At 39.6% G+C, this 20,651-nt stretch overlaps 1 pseudogene; it reads left to right on the top strand.

The window, feature by feature from the left end:
* Nucleotides 1-10,987: 10,987 nt before the first annotated feature.
* Nucleotides 10,988-19,410, top strand: LOC122733956 (annotated as a pseudogene).
* The last annotated feature ends 1,241 nt before the right edge of the window (nt 19,411-20,651 follow it).

The raw sequence follows: 20,651 nt of genomic DNA, 5'->3' as shown, positions 1-20,651 counted from the left end.
AAAAACAACCAACTTGGAAAATGTATCCAGGAGTAATAATTTAAAAATTATTGGAAAGCCATGATCAAAAAAGAACCTAGACATAATTGTCAGGGAAAACTGCCCTGATATTCTAGAACCAGAAGGTAAAACAGAAATTGAAAGAATCCGCCAATCACCTCCTGAAAGAGATCGTAAAATGAAAATTCCCAGGAATATTATAGCTAAATTCTAGAACTCTCAGTTCAAGAAGAAAGTATTGTAAGCATCCAGAAAGAAAAAATTCAAGCATTCTGGAGTCACAGTCAGGATGATGCAAGATCTAGCAGCTTCTACATTAAGGGATTGGAGGGCTTGGAATATGATATTCTGGAATGCAAAGGAACTGGGATTACAATCGAGAATCACCTACCCAGCAAAACTGTGTATAATCCTACAGGGGGAAAATGGGCATTCAGTGAAAGAGAGGACTTTCAGGCATTCTTGATGAAAAAAACTGAGCTGAACAGAAAATTTGACTTTCACATACAAGACTCTAAAGAAGTCTAAAAAGGTAAATAGGAAAAAGAAATCATAAGGGATTTGAAAATGTTAAACCGTTTACATTCCTACAAGGGAAGATGATACTTGTAACTCATAAGAACCTTCTCATTATTAGAGCAGCCTTATGAAGTATTTTTAGACAGAGAGCACAGGTGTGAGTTGAATATGAAGGGATGATATTTTTAAAAAATAAAATTCAGGGGTGAGAGAGGAATGCACTGGGAGAAAGGGAAAGGGAGAGGTGGAATGGGGTAAAGTATCACATAAAAGAATCAAGAAAAAACTTATCCACTGGAGGGGAAGATGGTAGAGGTTCTGGGGAGTGAGTGAATCTTACTCTCATCAGAAGTGGCTCAAAGAGGCAATAACATACACACTCAATTGGGTATAGTAATCTATCTTACCCTGCAGGAAAGGAGGGGAAGGGGATGGGGGGGGGAGTAGATGATAGAAAGGGGAGCAGAATGGAGGAGGGGACAATCAGAAGCAAAATACCTTTGAGAAGGGAAAGGGTAAAAGATAGAGAATAGAGCAAATGACATGGGAAGGGAGTAGGGTGGAAAGAAAGAAATTCAGTTAGCAATAGTAACTGTGAAAAAATTTTGAAGTAAGTTTGTCTGATAAAGGCCTCATTTCTCAAACACATAGAAAACTGAATCAAAGTTGTTAAAATAAGAACAATTCCCCAATTTAGAAATTATCAAAAGATATGAACAGTTATCATATGAAATAATCAAAGCTATTCATAGCCATATGAAAAATGCTTTAAAACTCACTATTAATCAGAAAGATGCAAGTCAAAACAATTCTGGGGTACTACCTCATACCTACTGGATTGGATAATAGGACAGCAGAGGAAAATGACAAATGTTACAAGGGATATGGGGAAAATGAAACATTAATGCACTGTTGTTGGAGTTGTAAACTGATTCAAACATTCTGTAGAGCAACTTGGAACTATGGTCAAAGGGCTATAAAATCATGCATAGTTTACGATCTAGTAATACCACTAATAGGTCGGTATCCAAAAAGAGATAAAGAATAAAAAGTTAGACTTCTTTGTACAAAAAACATTTATGGCAGCCCTTTACTGGTACAAAGAATTTGAAATTGAGGAAATGTCCATCAACTGGGGAATGGCTGAACAAATTGTGAGATAAGATTGTGATAGAACACTACTGTGCTGTATGATACGATGCTACCCCTATAATTTCTTAAAGTACAATAGTTTTCTATTATATTTATATATCCTAACTTGTTCAACCATTCCCCAATTTATTGATGTCCCCTTAGATTCCCATTGTTGCCACCTCAAAAAGAGCTATATTTTTGTAAATCCTTAGAAATTGTTTTGATTATGACCAATGACTCCCTTAATCTATTTTCCCTCTATTTCCCCCTGTCACTTCTCCTCTTTCCCTCTTGTTTCCCTATTGAATGAAATGTATTTCTGCACCCACTCTGTAAGTGTGTATTCCCTTCAGAAGAGAATGAAGTTTAAGTGTCAGACTCTCTCCATTTCCACCTTCTATTTGCTTATTTTAATAAGCTAGGTGGCACAGTAGATGGAACAGTTGGGAGGACCTGAGTTCAAATCTCACCTCAGACACTTTCTAGCTGTATGACCCTGGGCAAGTCACTTACCCTAATTTCCTTAAACACCCTGGGCCATCTCCAGTCTTCCTGATATCTATCTTGGCTCTGGAGGAGAGAGATTGATGACCTTGCATAACCCTCCCTCACTTAAATCCAATTTACTACAAGTCATGACATCACTCTGATGTCATGGTCCTCTTCAAGAACAAAGGACAAACAATGAGCTTATATAGATGTCTACTTTGTGGACCCTGATTATGTGAAATAATATCTAATCTATTTTACTCCCTACCCTTTGGGAACCCCCAAATTCCTCTTCCCCACTCTTTCTATTCTTTATATCATCAAAATATTATAGAACCACTCCCAGACCTGATCTAATTAGATTCTCTCTATGATCCAGAATGATAATAGGGTTCAGAGAGGTCACACTTATCATTTCCCTTTATTAGAAGTTAAGTAGCTTATCCTTGTTCATATTCTTTGTAATTATTCCTTCATATTTACTTTTTATGTTTCTTTTAATTCCTGTGTTTGAACATCAAGGTTGCTACATAGCTCCAGAATTTTCATCAGAAATGCTTCAAAGTCCTCTATTTCTTTTTGTTTTTGTTATTCTTGTTCAGTCATTTTCATGACCCCATTTGGGGTTTTCTTGGCAAAAATACTGGAGTATTTTGCCATTTCCTTCTCTAGCTCATTTTACAGATGAGGAAACTGAGGCAAGCAAGGTAAAGTGACTTGCCCAGAGTCACACACCTAGTAAGTATCTGAGGCCAGATTTGAACTCAGGGAGATTAGTCTTCCTAACTCCAAGTCAAACACTCTATCCACTGTGCCACTTAGCTGTACTATGTCTTTTTTTTGGGGGGGAGGCAATTGGGGTTAAGTGACTTGCCCAGGGTCACACAGCTAGTAAGTGTTAAGTGTCTGAGGCCAAATTTGAACTCAGGTCCTCCTGAATCCAGGGCCAGTGCTCTATCCACTGTGCCACCTAGCTGCCCCTGCCCTATTTCTTTAAAGGCCATTTCTTTTCTTTTCTTTTTTTTTTTAAAGTGAGGCAATTGGGGTTAAGTAACTTGCCCAGGGTCACACAGCTAGCAAGTGTCAAGTGTCTGAGGCCGGATTTGAACTCAGGTACTCCTGACTCCAGGGCCAGTGCTCTATCCACTGCACCTTCTAGCTGCCCCCTAAAGGCCATTTCTTTTTATTCCCTGTAAGATTATACTGTTTCACTAGGTAAGTTATTCTTAGCTATAAGTCAACATCCTTTGCCTTCTAGAATACCATGTAACAAGTTCTCTATTCCTATACAGATGTAGCTGCTAAATCATGTGTGACCCTGACTATGGCTCCTTGGCACCTGAAGCAGCTTTTTTGGCTTCCTGCTGTATTTTTTCTTTGACCTGGGAACAAGTATCCTCCTCGGTCTACCCTCAATCTGTGTCCTGGAGCTCGGTAGTGGGCAACAAAATAACCAGTTCCTTTTGCAGTGCCTCCAGTATGGTCTGGGACCTCCTCTTGCTCTGCTCTATAGAGCTGTAATATATGGCAAACTCCTAATGAGGCCCTGTCACCAGTATCCCAAAACTTCTGTCTCCCTATGTTGACTTAGGCTAGAAAAAATATTCGCTGTGGTTTTATTTAATTAGATTTTTCAATAAGGATTTGATCAGGTACATTTTCTAGGTCTGCTTTGTGGATTTTTTTGGTAGGAGTGGGAGCTTGCTGTAGCTCTTCCTGCTAGTCCACCATCTTAGCTCCATTTATTACAATTAATTTATTTGTTCTTCATTCATTTTCAGCTGTGTCCAGCTCTTCATGACCCCATTTGTGGATTTCTTGGCAAAGATATTGGAATGGTTTGCCATTTATTTCTCCAGCTCATTTTATAAATGAGGAAACGGAGGCAAACAGGGTTAAGTTACTTGCCCAAGGTCATACAACTAGTAAGTATTTGAGGCTGGATTTGAAGTGACTTCAGTCTTCCTGACTCCAGGCTTGTTGCTCTATCCACTGTACCACGGAGCTGCCCCAAATCACTTAGTAGCTACAAGAAAAGGTAATTAGTAGAAATATTTTAGAGGTTAAGTTACCCTTCTGACATTGGTGTTTTATGTTTCATTGTCATTAATATGTACTTGTCTTAGATTAGACACAAGAGCAGGGGAAATTTTGCCTCAAGTTTTTCTGATAAAGGCCTCATTTCTCAAGTATATATAGAACTGAGTCAATTTTGTAAGAATACAAGAAATTTGATAAATAGTCAAAGCATTTGAAAGGTAGTTTTCAGAAGAATAAATCAAAGCTATATATATTTACATGAAAAAAATGCTCTAAATCACTAATGACAAGAGAAATGCAAAGTAAAACAATTCTAAGGTACCACTTTCACACATATCGGATAGGCTAATAGGACAGAAAAGGAAAATAACAAATGTTGGAGGAGATGTGGAAAAATTGGGACACTAATGGCAGATTCCTGAATTAGTTCAAATGTTCTGGAGAGTAATGTGTAACTATGCCCAGAGGGCTATAAAACCATGCGTATCTTTTTCTTTCTTCTTCTTTTTTTTTTTTTAAGTGAGGCAATTGGGGTTGAGTGACTTACCCAGGGTCACAAAGCTAGTAAGCGTCAAGTGTCTGAGGCCGGATTTGAACTCAGGTACTCCTGACTCCAGGGCCGGTGCTCTATCCACTGCACCACCTAGCTGCCCCCATGCATATCTTTTAATCCAGCAATACAAGTACTAGCTCCCTATCCCAAAGAGATAAAAGAAAAAGGAAAAAGACATATATGAACAAAAATATTTCTAGCAGTCCTTTTTGTGGTGGCAAAGAACTGGACATTGAAGAGATGGTATTGGAAACTGAGAGGATGTCCATCAATTGGGCAATAGTTGAACAAGTTATGGTATATGATTGTGATGAATACTATCATGCTATAAGAAATAATGAGAGGGGAAGAGAAAAGACAGGGACCGGCCTGATTTCCCCTAAATTTCTCTTAAAACAACTTTAAATAATACCTCAAAACAAATTATGGACCAGCAGAACCCACAAAAGTATGGGGTAAAACAATTTTCCAGCTCAAGACAATTTAGAAGTTTGACAGGAAAGGTCTATTGTATTGGAGTGAGATTGGAGCATAGGCTACCCCATCAAACAACATAAATAATAATCTAATACAACCATATTATGACATAATCATATTATAAATTATCATATAGCAAGCACTGTGGATGACTTAATCAGCAACAGCAGCTGCTGCTTCCTGATCTCTCAGACCATAGACAATAAGAGGGTGGGACAACTGGTCAGAAAGAGATTACAGGGGTTTCTTTGTTGGCACTGTGTGCAAGACTCTGTTGCATTGCTCATACTAGGATCTATGTCCCAGGCCAAGGGCAAGGAGGAGAACTAGAACACCATAGCTTGTAGCCACAGAAAAATGGGGAGCCTGATCATAGCTCCAGAGAAGAAAAGAGTGCTTATGGTTACTCACAGACCAGAGCACAGGCAAGGAGAGTAGTAAACACACCTCTTCTTGAGATCATACCACCTTCAAAGAACTGAAAGCTTACAGACCCCAGAACTAGCACTGAAAACAGCTGTACAAAAAAAAAATCCAAAGCTTTGGATAGTGCCCCCTCCAACTTGAGAGCAGAGCCCAACTGTAATGTGAAGTTAAAAGTCAAGAAAAAACTGGGGGGGCAGCAAGGTGGTGCAGGGGCAGCTAGGTGGCACAGTGGATAGAGCACCATCCCTAGAGCCAGGAGGACCCAAGTTCAAATCTGGCCTCAGACACTTGACACTTACTAGCTGTGTGACCTTGGGCAAGAAGTCACTTGACCCCAAAGCCTCAAATAAATATGTGAATTGGACTCAGAACATGGAAGAGTTCAAATGGGATTTACAAAATCAAATAAGAGAAGCAGAGGAAAAATTGGGAAAAGAAATGATAGTGATGCAAGAAAAATATGAAAAGAGTCAACAGTTTGGTAAAAGAGGCACAAAAAAGTTACTGAAGAAAATAATAGCTTAAAAAGGAATAAGATAAAAGGTGAAAGAGGCACAAAAATTCACTGAACAGAAGAACTAGTTAAAAAGCAGAATTGCCAACATAGAAAAAAGATATACAAAAATTCACTGAAGAGAAGAACTGAAAAAGTAGAATTGGCTAAATGGAAAAGGAGATATAAAAGTTCAATGAAGAAAATAATTTCTTAAAAAACTGGAATTGGGTAAGTAGAAGCTAATTGTTCCAAGAGACATCAAGAAACAACAAAACAAAATCAAAAGAATGAACAAATAGGAGAAAATGTCAAACATTTCATTGTAAAAACTGACTTCAAAGATAGACCAGGAGAGATCATTTAAGAATTATTGACTACCTGAAAACCATGATTTAAAAAGAGCCTTTTATTATATTTCAAGAGATTATGAAAATTACCCAGATATTCTAGAACCAGAAGGTAAAATAAAAATTGAAAGAATACAGTAATCACCCCCTGAAAGAGATCCTAAAATGAAAATTCCCAGGAACATTATATCCAAATTCCAGAGCTCCCAGGTCAAAGAAATAATATTACAACCAATCAGGAACAAAAAAGTTCAAATATCATGGAGCCATAGTCATGTTAAAGGAGCAGAGGGGCTCTGAATATGATATTCTGGAAAACAAAGGAACAAGGATTATAACCAAGAATCACCTACCCAGAATCTTTCAGGGGGAAAAATGGACATTTAATGAAATAGGGGACTTTCAAGCATCCCTGATGAAAAGATCAGAGCTAAATAGAAAAATTTAATTTTAAAAACAAGACTCAATAGAAGTATAAAAAGGTAAATAGGAAAGAGGAATCATAAGGGACTCAATAAAGTTAAACTGTTTACATTCCTGCATAGAAAGATGATACTTGTAATTGCTAAGAACTTTCTCATTATTAGGACAGTTAGGAGTGTACAGAGGGTATGGGTAAAAGTTGAATATGATATGATGATATGTGAAAAAATATAAGTAAGGGTTGAGAAAGAGGAATGCACTGAGAGAAGGGAACGGGGATAGAGCAGAGTAAATTATAAAAGAGATAAGAAAGAGCTTTTCAGTGGAGGGGAAGATGTGAGGGGGGATGCTTGAATCTTACTCTCATCTGAATTGGCGGAAAGTAGGAATAACATACACACGCTCATTCGAGATAGAAATCTATCTTACCCTACATGAAAGTAGAAGGGGAAGGATACAGCAGAAGGGGGAGTACTGATAAAAGGCTGGATTGGAGGAGGCAGTAGTCAAAAGCAAAATGCTTTTGAAGACAGAGTAAAAAAGAAAGATAGGCAAAACAGAATGGAGAGACATACAGTTAGTAATTACAACTGTAAAAAAATTATAGCAAGTTTCTCTGATAAAAACAATCTCTCAAACATATAGAGAAATGAATTAATTTATAAGTATTCAAGTCATTCTCAAATTGATAAATGGTCAAAAGATGTGAATAGGCAGTTTTCAGATGCGGTCATCAAAGCTATCTATAGCAATATGAAAAAATGCTCTAAAGTACTACTGAACAGATAAATGCAAAATAAAACAATTCTGAAGTTTCACCTCATACCTATCAGATTGGCTAATATGACAGAAAAGGAAAATGACTAATGTTGAAGGATATGTGGGAAAATTGAGACACTAATGCATTGTTGATAGAATTGTGAACTGATTCAACCATTCTGGAGAGAAATTTGGAACTAGGCCCTAGTGCTATAAAATTGTGCATTACCCTTTGAGCCAGCAATACCACTACTATGTCTATATCCCAAAGAGATAAAAACAAAAATGGAAAAAGATCCTCTAAGTACAAAAATTTTTTATAGTAGCTCCTTTCCGCAAAAAATAAACAAACAAATAAATAAGGGGGCAGCTAGGTGACACAGTGGATAAAGCACCGGCCCTGGATTCAGGAGGACCTGAGTTCGAATCTGACCTCAGACACTTGACACTTACTAGCTGTGTGACCTTGGGCAAGTCACTTAACCCTCATTGCCCCACAAAAATATAAATACACACACACACACATACACACACACACACACACACACACACAGAATAGCTCCTTTCTGGTGGCAAAGAACTGTAAATCGAGTGGATGCTCATCAGTTGCGGAATGGCTGAACAAATTGTGATACATGATTTTGATGAAATACTATCATGTTAGGGCAGCTTGGTTGCACAGTAGATAGAGCACCAGCCCTGGAATCAGGAGGACATGAGTTCAAATCTGACCTCAGACACTTAACACTTACTAGCTGTGTGACCCTGGGCAAGTCACTTAACCCCAATTGCCTCACCAAAAAAAAAAAAAGAGAGAGAGAGAGAGAGAGAGAGAGAGAGAAATATTATCATGCTATAAGAAATAATGAACAGGAAGTTTTCAGAAAAAAATCTAAGAAGACTTCTATGAACTTATTCAAACTGAAGTGAGCAGAACCAGGAGAATACATTAACAGCAATATTGTATGATGATCAACTGTGAACAACCTAGATATTTTCAGCAAAACAATGATCCAAAATAATTCTGAAGGGTTTATGGTGAAAAATCCTATCTACCTCCACAGAAAGAAATGATGTAATCTGAATGCAGATAGAAGCATACTTTTTAAGCTATCTTTATTTTTCAATCTGTTTTCTTTTGTAACAAGGTTAATATGTAAATAAGTTTTAGAGGACTTCACATGTAGAAACAATGTCAAATTGCTTGCCTTTATAGGAAGGGGAGGGCAGGGAGTAAGAATTTGAAAGCAAAAATTTTTAAAAACAAATATTTAAAAATGCATGTAATTGAAAAAACAAAGTGAAATAAGAGAGAAAAATAATATGTGCCTGTCTTTCCTAAAAGGAAAAAGAAAATATATTAAGGTCTCTTGGTTTCCTTTGCTGTTCTGTTCATCAAAAAAAGTTTTAATCAAAGGGAATATGTAACAGGTATGTATATAAAATAGTAGACAGAATTTAGCCAAACTTCAGACCCTGCAAGCTATTCTAGAACTTCATCTGTTGCGCATACTACAAAGTGCCTGATATTGGTAAAACAAATGCTTGTAGTTTTAATACCAAATAATGTAATCCCCAAGGAAATGGTAATTCAGGCTTAATAACCAAAGTGCAAGACAGTTCACTTCAGCACAGTTTAGTGGAAAGAATTCCCACTGGACTAAAAGTCATATGAACTGATCTCCTACTTTGAGCTTTTCTAATTGTTAGTTCTTTAGAATTCTCTGGGCTTCATTTAACTTATCTGTAAAATGAGAATGCCACCTGCCAAATACCTGTATACCAATCTGTTTACCCAAGGCATGAAATCAGCCTTCTAATGCTGGGAGGTAGATGAGATGTGGCCTCTGAAGGCAGAAATCCTGGAACACCATGAGGCTGCTGCTAGGAATATTGCTACTGGGAAGAAAAGAGCCAGAAAAGCAAACAAATCTAGCTAGAGGCAGAGCTTTCCTGGAATACATCAACAAGGAGAGGAAATGCAGGCATGCAGTTTTATAATTTCCTTTTAAAGCAATTATTCTTGTTATCTGTATGCTAAATTCCACTTTTTCCTGCATTAATAAAAGATTGCAAAGTTCTCTAAATTAACCTGGTGCCCACCAAATTAACTTGGTGATGGGCCCTAGTCATAACTGGTCACCTGTACAAATAACTCAATGTGTTGTAATGGGGAACGAATGAGAAGAAGTCGTATAAATAAATGCTGTGTAAGTCATTAAGCATTGGCCAAAGGCATGGACTGCACAAACTCCTAGGCCAGTTATCTTCCTCTTCATATGTCTTCTTGTCTTATCACCTTCAAAATCGCTTTCATTTCAGGTGTCACATACAACAATAAAATAATTAGGTATTTATTAAGTACATAATAATAAAGACCAAATGAATCAGTTAAAACTCTTAAGAAGTTTACATTCTATTGGGAAATATATAGTAATCATTCTTAAGAAGTTCATATTCTGGAGGAAAATAAACACTTAGTAATCATAACTGTGAATGTGAATGGGATAAACTCACTCAAAAAAATGGAATGGATAGCAGAATGTATTAGAAACCAAAATGCAACAATATTTTGCTCACAAGAAACATACTTGAAAAATAGAGACACACAGAATAAAAATAAGGGGTTGGAGCTGAATTAATTATGCTTCATTTGACATAAAAAGGCAGGGGGTAGTAACCATGATCTAAGAAAAAGCAAAAATATACCTAATTAAAAGAGATAAGAAGGGAAACCAAATTTTGCTAAAAGGAACCATGGACAATGAAGTAATATCTGTACTAAACATATTTGTACCAAATGGCATAGCATCCCAATTCTTAAAGAAAAAGTTAAATGAGTTACAGGAAGAAATAGACAGTAAAACTATACTAGTGGGAGACCTCAACTTTCTACTCTCAAAACTAGATAAATCTAGCCAAAAAAATAAAACGTTAAAAAGATGAATAAAATCTCAGTTAGATATGACAGATTTCTGGAGAAAACTATATTGGAAGGAAAAGGAATATATCTTTTTCTCGGGGGTACATGACAACTTTACAAAAATTAACCATGTATTAGGCATAAAAACCTGACAAACATATATTAAAAATTACTTGGAAAATACATAAACCAAGTTAATTTATCAGGCACCAAAGGCAGAACAAATATAGCAGAGAAAAAGCAGCAACTCCCCTGAGTTCTCTGAAAATCCCCTTTAAAAAACACTAAAATAACACCTTAAAACAAATTCCTGAATGACAGAAACCACAAAATGATGGGATGAAACAATTTCCAAGCTCAAGACAACTTAGAAGGCCAGTAGGAAAGGTCTGTTCACTGGGATGAGAGTCGAATGCAGTCCAGTGCAGGCAACTCCCCAAAAGCCAGCAGCAGGCATTAGGGGCAACTGTATCAGCAGCAGTAGCTTCCAGAGGTCTCAGCCCACAGACAGTAATTGCGTTGGACCACTGATCAGAGAATGAAATCACATGGGTCCCACTGGACTCAGGACTATTTGTATTACCCTTATGTGGATCTGGATCTCAGTATTGGGTTGCAGTCCCAGGGTGAGGAGGACCACTAGCACATCATAGCTTGTAGCCACAGAAGAGTGGGGAGCTTGATCACAGTTTCAGGGCAGAAAAAAGTGTTTGTGGTTACTCGCAGACCAGAGCATAGGCCAGAGAGTATTAAATACAACTCTCCTTGAGATCATACCATCTTCAAAGAACTGAAAGCTTATGGACCCCAGAACTAGCACTGAAAACAGCTGAGAAAAGTTGCTGAGAAAACTGGAAAGCAGTTTGGTAGAAATGAAGTATAGAGCAACATGAAAATGGATATATGATTTAGACATGAAGGGTGATATTAGAAGCAAATTAGGGGAGCATGGAAAATTTTACCTGTCATATCTAGGCATAAGGAAAGAAATCATGACCAAACAAGACATATAGAGGGTCACGAGAAGTAAAATGGACAATTGTGGTTACATTAAATTTAAAAAGTTTCTCACAAATGAAACAAATGCAGCCAAAATTAGGACAGCAGAAAACTAGGGGGAAATTTTTACTGCAAATTTCTTTAATAAAGATCTCATTTCTCAAATATATACAGAACTGAGTCAAATTGTCAAGTGATAAATTGTGAAGGGATATGAAGAGGCATTTTTCATATTAAGAAATCAAAGCTATCTATAATAATATGAAAAATGCTCTAAATCACTACTTATTAGAGAAATGTAAATTAAAACAACTCTGAGGTACCAACTCACACCTATCATATTGCCTAATATGATAGAAAAATGACAAATGTTGGAGGGGAACACTAGTGCACTGTTAGTAGGCTTATGAACTGATTCAACCATTCTGGAGAGCAATTTGGAACTTTTCCTGAAGGGTATAAAACCATACATGCCCTTTGATTCAGCAGTAGTAGCAGGGGTCTTGGTGTTTAGGGTAATAAATGCATTTTCTTCTTTAAAAATATATAGGAGCGGGGCAGCTAGGTGGCACAGTGGATAGAGCACCAGCCCTGGAGTCAGGAGGACCTGAGTTCAGGTCCGGCCTTGGACACTTAACACTTACTAGCTGTGTGACCCTGGGCAAGTCACTTGGCCCCAATTGCCTCACTAAATATATATATATATATAGGAGCAAGATCACTATTGATCAGAGAAATGCCAATTAAAACAACTCTAGGTATCAGAGTGGCAAATATAACAAAAATGGAAAATATTGGATGATGGGAAAATGGGATGCTAATCCACTGTTGGTGGAGTTTTGAAAAGACCTAACCATTCTGGAAAGGAATTTGAAACTATGCCCAAAGGGCTATAGAACTGTGAATACCCTTTGATCCAGCAATACCACTGCTAGGTTTATATCCTAAAGACATCCCCCAAAAGAGAAAAAGACCTATCTGTACAAAAACATTTATGGCAGCTCTTTTTGCAGTGGCTAAGAACTGGAAATTGTTAAGGGTTAAAATTCTAGCTAGTCTGTCTAAAATATCCAATGAGTGGTCGCCAATAAATTATAAGCTTTAGCAAGAGTTAGACTTTTAAGCATTTATTAAGGAGAATAAGAGTTTGGTAAAGAGAGAAGAAAAGGCCTAGATTCCTATCTATTAAAAGGAGAGCACATTTCTAGCTCCGCTCTCCACCAGAGTCCAAAGGAAAGAGCCTGAGACTGAGCGCCAGTCTCTTCCTTCCTCCTCCCACTAGCCCGTGTCACTTCCTGACGCCAAAGAAAAGACTCCTGGTCTTGCCCTCAAAGACCTTCGCTTCATGGGCGGAACTCTTCTACAGTAAGTCTCCAGCAGGTGGCATCATTCCAATCGTTACAAAATCAAAGAGATGTCCATCAACTGGGGAATGGCTAAAACAAGTTGTGGTATATGATAGTGATGGAATATTATTGTGCTATAAGAAATGACAAGCAGGATGATTTCAGAAGGGCCTGGAAAGAAATGGATGAACTGATATATAGTGAAGTGAGCAGAACCAGGAGAATGTTGTACATGGTGACAGCAATATTGTTTGATGAAGCAATTTGAATGACAACTATTCTCAGCAATATAATGATACAAGACAATCCCAAAGGACTAATGATGAAGCATACTATCCACCTCTAAATAAAAAACTGATATCGATATTTTTTCCTTATTCAAGTGTTCTTATACAAAATGACTAATATGGTAATGTTTTACATAATTGCACATGTATAACCTATATCTAATTGCTTACCACCTCAGGGAGAAGGGTGGGGAAGGGAAGAAAGGACAGATAAGATTTGGAACTCAAAACTTTAAATAAAAATGATTATTATTTTAAAAAATATATAGAAGCTTATGTTCTAATAAAGAAGTGTGCATACATGTGTGCATTCATTTCCAAACTGCTCTACTCTGGATTTTCCTCATCATGCCCCAGGAAAGTCTTCAACTTGAAAGATCATTTTAGCCGTGGAACTCATACCTCTCAGTAACTTCTGTAGTCATCTAGATGGCTCAATGGATAGAGCTCTGGGCCTGAAGTTTGGAAGACCGGACTTCTAATCGGGCTTCAGAAATTTATAATCTCTGTGACCCTGGGCAAGTCACTTACTCCCTGACTTAGTTTCCCCAACTGTAAAATGAGAATGATATCAGCACTTACCTCCCAGGGTTGTCGTGAGCATCATGACATGAGATAATCTTTATCAAGTGCTTAGCACACTGCCTATCACATAGTAGGCACTTATTCCCTTCCTCCCTCTTCTGTCCCTGGGGTCCCTTCTTCCCTCGGATTGAAAGTGTACAGTTCCTTCCAGAATATGTATTACTTCCATTTAAGGAAGTTCCCCAGGCCAGTCATTCCTTCATTTCCCACCCAGCAGTGCTCCTCTGGACTTTCCCATACCTTACTTCCCTTTCAGTTTCTTTTCGTGTACTGCCTTCCCTCATAAGATTGTAAACTACTTGAGGGTAGGAATTGTCTTATGCATTTCTTGGTATCCCTAGCAGTTAGCTACTTGCCCAGAGAAGTCACTTAATAAAAGTATATTAGCTGACATATAGAGGACATTCAAAAATTCTTAGTGCAGTTTTGTTTTGTTAACTTCATAAGTACAAATGCTATAAAGTCTTAAAAAATAATTTGAAAGTTTACATATATTTATTTCAAATTATTTAGTTTTGTTCATTTTGAATTTTTTTCAAATTTTAATTTTAACAAGATGGGGCATGCTGTCATCAGTAATTGCATGTGTGATAATTTCTGAATGACTCTTGCTCAGACAGAGAAGATCTTATTTCACCACCGTGATCACTTGACCCACCTCCGTTAGACTTTTTCTTGCACAGTCATACTAAAACTGTCATGCATGCATTAAAATCTAATTTTCTGAATGACCTTAAGGCTAAAAATATAAATGGAATCATTTCAGTCACTGAACAGAAACTAATCAACATTTTTATAATGATTGAATATTGTCTGAAGTGATGCATAGTTAAGATGGTGGTTATGTTAAACTTTCATAAGAAACATCATTATTTTACATTTTAAAATCTTTCAAATGCTGTTTTTTGTAAGTTTGTAGTATTTATACTTCTGAAGTTACTGAAGCTGAAAACTGCACTAAAACTTCTGGGACACACTAGAAATCTATTACCATAAAGTGAATAAATACAACTATTTACAAAGTAGTTAAATACAATGTGGTTTGAAAGGAAACACACTAGCAGTTTGGGGGAAATTAAGAAAGGCTTTAATCATAAAGTGCTCCAGCTTAGTCTTAAGAGAAGAGTATGACTGCATGAGACAGACATCAGGATAGAGAACATTCCAGGCATGTGAGATGGAGATCATAGGTACAAAATGGAATATATCACGTGGGAAACAGAGAGAAGGCCAGTCTAGCTGGACAGTAGAATAAGGAATGAGGAATGAGGAATGAGGAATGAGGAATGAGGAATGAGGAATGAGGAATGAGGCTGGAAGGTTGGGTTGGGACCAGATTGTGTAGGGCTTTGAAGACTAAATGGAGTTTATATTTTAGCCCAGAAGCAATAGGAAACCATTAGAATCGAGCAAGAGAGTAACTGTGGTTGAATCTGCCCTTAAGGAAAATGACTTTGGCAACAATGTGTAAGAAGGATCCAAGTGCAGAGGGATAATAATAGCAGCTAATTTCCCTTTAGGACCTTAATGTGTAAAAGATGTTTTAAATGCATTATGCATTTGATTCTCACAAAAGCCCTGTAAAATAAGTATTATTATCCTCATTTGACAAATGAGAAAAGTGAGATTGAAAGAGATGAGGAACTTGCCCAGAGTCACAAAGCCAAGAATCATTTGAGGTAGAATTTGAACCCAACTTTTCATGAAACCAATTCCAGAATGCTATCCATTATACTATAATGCCTCCTTCACCATGCCATTTTAATACTGTGATCAATGTAATTACTTAATGACTACCTACCCTTTTGACCATTTACCTTGCATTACCTTTCAGTAACTATATTCTCTTCATTTGTTATCTCTTGGGGAGCTAGGTGGCACAGTGATTGGCTCTGAAGTCAAAACAACCCAAATTCAAATCCAGCCTCAGACACTTACTTAGCTGTGTGACCCTGGGTAAGTCACTTCACCCCCATTACCTCAAAAATCCAGGGCCATCTCCAGTCGTCCTGATGTCTCTCTTGCCACTGTACCGAGATGGCTCTGGAGGAGAGTGTGAGGCTGGTGATTTTGCACAGTCCTGCCTCACTTAAATCCAATACATTTCAAGTCATGACATCACCTCCCAATGTCATAGTCCTCTTCAAGAATGAATGATAAACAACAGCTTTCTCACTTTCTGACAACCTACTTCCTTCCCTGACCTCCATTATCTCTAGATGACCCACCTTCTGTTTGCATAACTACTTTCTGATTCCTTGACTCATTATGACCTTTAGCTCCTGGGTATGGATTGTTCTAGACTACCTAATTGGTTTCTGAACTTCAACCAAACCTAGACCGCCAATTTCCTGCCATGCCTTAAGCATTCTTGATTCTGATTCATTGTTATACATCTACCATCCACAGTTCCCTAGCATTCTAGTACACACAGGTCCATATACACATGTAAGTGAAAAAAAAGTCTCCCATTTTAATAGAGAGTTTAGTTTAGCATTTTACTTTTTTTTCCCTAATTTGAAATGACTGCAATGAATTCTTTTTCTAGGAGTCTTACCACAAGTCAAAACTTGAAGGGGTAGTTTCCCTCTCATCTCTTAGGGCTTTAGTACCATAAATTCTATTAGACTTATTGAGAGGCTGCAAGGCTGCAGGCATGCACAATGAACTGAGAATATAGTAGTGATGAGTGACCTTCAAAAGATGTCTTAGGAAAACAATTCCCCTGATGAATGAAGGCAATGCTGGACACAGTTGAAAAAAGAAATGTTATTTCCAAACCCTGAAGAAAGGTTATCAGCTGCTAGCAATAAGTGATCAGAGAGAGGTGTCATAAATAAAATATCTTCCAAGTCCCTGAAGTCAAAAGAAAAAGGAAAATAACTAATAGGAAATATAGCTATTAAGAATTAAACAAACTCCAATAACAGAGCCCAAATGACCTCTTTCCATAACCAGTGTCTTGATCTTTCCAGATATGGAGTCAGGGCTTCAGTACAATTTAATGAGGTAACCAATTTAAAAATTCCTATTGAATCACAAATCACAAGAGAAGCAGTTTTCAGTATTATTAATGGTAGCCAATTCAGAATAAAACCAGGGTCAGTAAAACATTCTCAAGATGACAGAGAATTTACTATTCAATGCAAATAAGGGGCAGCTTAGTGCAGTGACTAAAGCTTAGTACTTGGATTCTGAGAAAACCTATGTTTCAAATCCCACCTTTGCCATTTACCAGCAGTGTAACCATGGGCAAGTCTTCTAACCTCTCTTGACAAAATTCTTCAACATATTATTAAACTATAGTTACCAATTGCCAATAAAATAAAGGAGCGGTGTGGAGAGCCCGGGCCACGCCCACGGGGGGGGGGCAGAGCCTCAGAGGCGCCTGGGAGGAGGGGGGAAACAGCCCTCGTGAAAGGGGATTTGTCCGACCCGCAACCCTCCTAGGCCGGGCTCTGCCCCTGACTCGCCTGACCCAGATTTCAGACCTGGGTTTCAGTCCCCAGGACTAGGAACTCAGATGCTTGGTGTTGGCAGGATCCGGGTACCCCTCTTATCCCCTCCTGCGGGCAGGGGGGAACAACCCCCACAGCCCTGGCCGAGGACCACCCCGCCGTTGGAGCCCCCACCACGTCCAAGACGCTGTCCAAGAAGAAGAGCTGATGGTGCAGGTGGCCAGCAGCATCCCCGAGGACTCGGAGAGCCTGGACGACCCGGACTAATCCCACACTGAGTACACGGCCTCCAAGATCTTCGAAGTCTCCCTAGCCACAGACTATGGCCCGGAGGAGGTGTGCCAGCCTACCTTGTCAGAAGAGATCCTCAACAAAGTGGGCGACGCCGAGACCCCCGGCACCGTGTCGCCCAACCTCATCCTCTACGGGCAGTTGGCCTTGGCGCTAGCCAGCGGAAGCCCCCACTTGTCCGTCTCGGCTGGGGCTGGTCACTGGAGCCGTTTCTCAGATGACGGATACCTGGAGTTCCCACTTTCGGATCATCAAGCTGGACCACGGATCCGGGAACCCTATAGACGCGGGCGATGGACACGTATGGAGTACTATGACTAAGACTCGGACAGCGTCATCCTCACCAGGACCGGCGACTACATTCAGCATAGCACCACCACCTTCAAGCCCGGTGCCGACAGGGACAGTGGCCTGGGCGCTAACGGGGGCTTTGTGGTGGTAGTCGTGGCTGTGTAGACCAGGCAGAGCTCCGACCCAGGTGGGGACCACTCTTTGACCGCTGTGTCCCGGGGCCCTGCCAACGGAGAAAGTTAACCCACTGCTGGCGCCCCAGTCCCAGCATTTTGTCGTTGGGCAGACGCCCATAAGTGAAGCTGTGCCCCTGGCGCCAGTACCAGCTGCTCTACTCCGGACCAGCAAGCCAGCCCACTGTGGGGGCCCCCGCAGCAGAGCCCGTCCCCTAGGAGCGTGCCCACCATGGTCTGGGGGGAGGGGGACACAATAGGAAACGCCGGCAACAGGTGCAGCACCGCCCCCCCCGGGTGGCGGGGACCCCGCCTAAGCGTACCCTCAGCCACCCGTGGCTGCTGGGCATCTGCGGCCAGCCCAGCCTCCCAGCCAGCCAGACTACATGCAGCACATGGCAGCAATTCAGTCCCAAGAAGTGTTCAGCCAGCTAGCAGAGCCTCCGTTAGCAGCACTGGGGAGTCCAGTCTTCCTGTGGACCAAGGCAGCGGCCAGAACCTCTCCTCCATGGGAGCCCACTTGGTGGAAGGACCCTCCCAGTCCGGAGAAACAAGTGGCCCGGCCATCTGCAGCCAGGGTGCTGTCCTGACTCAGCTTCCAATGGGCGGCAGCAGTCAAGGGGAACCCAGCGGCTTCCAAGTCATGGTCCCCAGAGGTGTGAGAGTGCCTATGGCTGTGCCAGGTCCCAGTGTGCCTAGTATGTCTATGATTTCTGTTACTATGCCAAAGGTCCCTGTGACTCTCATCCAGTCCCAGCTGAGCAGCAGCCACACATCAGGCAGAAGTTCCAGGGGACTCCTCTTAATGAAAGGCATGTGGACTGCTCCAGGGAGTTTGCCTTAGTGTCTGCCAGTTTCAGACTCAGACCCCACCTTTAGATGGAAAAGTTGATGAGACTAGAAGAAAATCAGAACCCCTACTTCAACCGCCACTCTCTCTCATTGCTAAAAATAAACCTCTAGTGAAGCCTCCCATTCAGGATGCCCTGGTGAACCCCCTTTTGCCCTCAACCACTCCCATGAACAGTCTGGCCAGCTCTGTCTTGGTTATTTCCATTCCTGTTGATGACTATGAAGATAGTGCATCTGGGGCAAGCAGCGTAGCCATTGACAACAAAAATAGAGCAGGTGATGAATCTGGTGAAAAGTCATTTGATGGATGCAGTAAGAGAAGAAGTGGAAGTTCTGAAGGAACAAATGAAAGAATTAGTTGAAAGAAACTCTACTGGAACGAGAGAATACACTGTTAAAATCTCTTTCAAACAATGATCAATTGTCCCGACTCTCAACCCAATAGGCCAAACCTACTAGCACTTCTCAGCAGCAGACAGTGATAGCACAGCCTCCTCAGCTAACCACAACCTCCTCAGCAGCCGGATGTGTCCTCAGAATAAAGCATCCTTGCTTCATTAAGACAAACCTGAAAGCAGGCTGTCCTTGTGTGCCACTGGTGTTCTTTCCACTTTAAATGAAAGCAAGTAGATCCACGCTTCAGGTGTGTGTTGGCCTTTTCAGTATTAGATAATCATTCTCCAAGAGCTAGTCCTCACTTTGAGACATCATGCCGCACAGTTGGTATCCAGTTGTTTGTCTTTGGGACCCCAGCAAAGTCGTAGAGGAGGGTTATGAAAGCCAAAATCTGGTGGCCAAGAGCAGGCAGGGTGGCTCTCCAGCTCGCATTGTCCATGGATTACCTTGAGCCTTCCTATCTTGTTATAAGTAATCATTCATCTAAAGAGCCACCATGCTTTCAATAGAAGTAACATTGGCCTACGTTCGTTTTCATTTCTTTGTGTTTTATTTATTACTGGGCTGCTACTTTCATAACGTACATGAACAATGTCACAGAACTTTTTCTTAATTTTTAAAAAATAAATGTAAGTATGAGTAAAAGAATTGATAGACAGGATTGCATTTACTAGATTTAGGAAATAATTGAACAAAAGAATCTTGGCATATTTGTAACACCAATGGCAATTTACCTTTGGTATTTATGTTCGGTAGTAAAGACCCAGCATGAATGTAAATTTTGTATAGGGTTAGTATGAAGACCATAGTGCATCTGTACAGGTAGTCACCAGTTATTGTGATATAATCAATTGATGGGCTATTTTGATGAAGAAAACTTTTCTTATTTCTGTTTCTACTTTCTATAGAGAAATTGCCACAATTCCTCTGCTTTTCAACATTTTGTATGACTTATTTTTAGGTGTGAATAAAAAGCTGTGAAATTGTTCAACCTACTTTGTAACCAAAGAAGCAAAGCTGTGTAATGGAGTTTGTTGTTTGTTGTTGTTGTTTTTATAACGCACATTCTTTATGTATTTTTATTCAGTTTTCTCATTCACAATTTTCTTTGCTGTCCAGAATGATCTGCATGACTTGTAATCTTTGAACCACTCTCATACCTCATGTTTTTATCCAGCACTCTTATTGTACTATGTATTAGTCTGTGAACAATGTCAAATAAAAAAGAACAAACAGCTGGTGTGGGTAGAGCTGAGCTAGTGTGCCATGCACTAGGAGAAGATGAAGTGAGCCATCTTTTGTTCATTTAAAATGGTGCTTTGAATTTTCTATGCAGACACCATTTTGTTACATTGCAGATTTTAATGTATTTAATAAATGAAACATG

This window comes from Dromiciops gliroides, chromosome X (genome assembly GCF_019393635.1).
Source record: "Dromiciops gliroides isolate mDroGli1 chromosome X, mDroGli1.pri, whole genome shotgun sequence".
NCBI lineage: Eukaryota > Metazoa > Chordata > Mammalia > Microbiotheria > Microbiotheriidae > Dromiciops > Dromiciops gliroides.
The sequence above is the reverse complement of the archived record's forward strand: the minus strand, read 5'-3'. Positions and strand labels throughout refer to the sequence as shown.